Consider the following 2066-nt stretch of genomic DNA (forward strand, 5'->3'; position numbering starts at 1 on the left):
GAAAAGAAAAGAAAAGTAATAAAGGAAAAAAGGGGGGATTTACAAGCAGGAAAGGTATCAACTTTTTACAGTCTGATATTGATAAGACAAGAGGGAATGACTTAAAGAGGGCAGATTTAGGCTAGATATTAGGAAAAGATTTTTTACTCAGTGTGGTGAGGCACTGGCACATGCTGCCCAGAGAAGCTATGGAAGTCCCATTTCTGGAGGCATTCAAGGGCAGGCTGGATGGGATCCTGGGCAATTTGATCTTGTGCTTAGTAACTCTGTCCATTGCAGAGGGGTTGGAACTAGATGGTCTTTAAGATCCCTTCCAAAGGGAAGCCCTTCTATGATTCTGTGATTCTATGAAGACAATAAAAGTAACAGAAGAAAGAAAGAATTATTTGTTTCCAGAAAAGAAGATGATATGAAATGGAGCATACAAATGGTTTGACTGCTCCTCTTTCCAAACTATAAATTCATTTCTCTTTTCTGAACAGAACTGTTCTAAAGAGGTAATCTCAAATGGTCAGTTCAGGAAGGAAAAATCATTATTGAGAGTTAGATATTGCATTATTGACAGTCAGATATAACAAAAGATTGTAGTTTTTAAATTCTTCTAAGTGACTAGGTAGGCACTGTATAAATGCCTGAAGACATTTTTTAGAATAGTAATTATTAACTGTTTCGTTTAGGGAAAATACAAGGCCTAATACAGATACTCATAGAATCATAGAATTGCCTGGGTTGAAAAGAACCACAAGATCACGTGGTTTCAACCCCTGCCATGGGCAGAGTCAACATCCACTAGACCAGACTGTCCAGAGCCACGTCCAGACTAGCCTTGATTGCCTCCAGGCATGGGGCATCCACAACCTCCTTGGGCAACCTGTTCCAGTGTGTCACCCACCACCCTCTCTGTGAAAAACTTCCTCCTGATATCTAACCTAAACCTCCCCTGCCTCAGTTTAAGACCATTCCCCCTTGTGCTATCACTATCCACCCTTGGAAACAGCCATTCCCCTTCCTGTTTATATGCTTCCTTTAAGTACTGGAAGGCCACAACAGGAAGAGCCTTCTCTTCTCCAAGCTAAACCAGACGAGTTCCTTCAATGTTTCCACATAGGAAAGGTGCTCCAGCCCTCTGGTCATCTTAGTGGCCTTCCTCTGGACTCATTCCAAGAGCTCCATGTCCTTCTTGTGCAGGGGGTTCCAAGCCTGGACCCAGTACTCCAGATGGGGCCTCACAAGAGCTGAGTAGAGGGGGACAATCACCTCCCTCTCCCTGCTGGCCACCTCTTTTTTCATGCAGCCCAGAACACAGTTGGCCTTCCGGGCTGCAAGAGCACACTGCTGGCTCATGTCCAGCTTCTCATCTACCAGGACCTTCAAGTCCTCAGGGCTGCTCTCAAGGAAATCTTCCCCCAGTTTGTATAAACACTTGGGATTGCCCTGACCAAAGTGCAGCACCCTGCACTTGGTCTTGTTGAACCTCATTAGGTTGCCATGGGCCCACTTCTCCAGCCTGTCCAGGACTGTCCCCCTGTATGCCTTCCCTTCCCTCCAATGTACTGACTGTAACACTCAGCTTGGTGTCATCTGCAAACTTGCTGGGGGTGCACTCAGTGCCATTGTCTATATCATTGATGAGGATGTTGAAGAGCACCGGTCCCAAGGCTGACCCCTGAGGGATACCGCTTGTGACCGGCTTTCCACTCTGACACAGAACCATTGATCACATATCTCATATTTGGAAACAGTAGAGATAATGTTTATTTTTTTTGAAATTCTTCCAAAAGAGAGAACTACGTGACTGGTAGGCTATTATTGCTACGTTGCAAGACAAATTAGGAGCTTTTTTTCTCTTTTTAATTCTATATGCTGAAATATATATATATATATTCATAACACTGTGTATTCTTAAGCCATGGAATCATAGTCATTTAAATAGGAAAAGACACTTACAGGTCATTTAGTCCAACTTCTCTGCAATAAGCAGGGATACCTTCAGCTAGATCAGTTGCTGAGGGCCTGATCCAGCCTGGTCTTGAATGTCTCCAGGGATGGGTCATCCAGTGTATCTC

The sequence above is a fragment of the Meleagris gallopavo genome, chromosome 1 (genome assembly GCF_000146605.3).
Source record: "Meleagris gallopavo isolate NT-WF06-2002-E0010 breed Aviagen turkey brand Nicholas breeding stock chromosome 1, Turkey_5.1, whole genome shotgun sequence".
NCBI classification, from domain to species: Eukaryota; Metazoa; Chordata; class Aves; order Galliformes; family Phasianidae; genus Meleagris; species Meleagris gallopavo.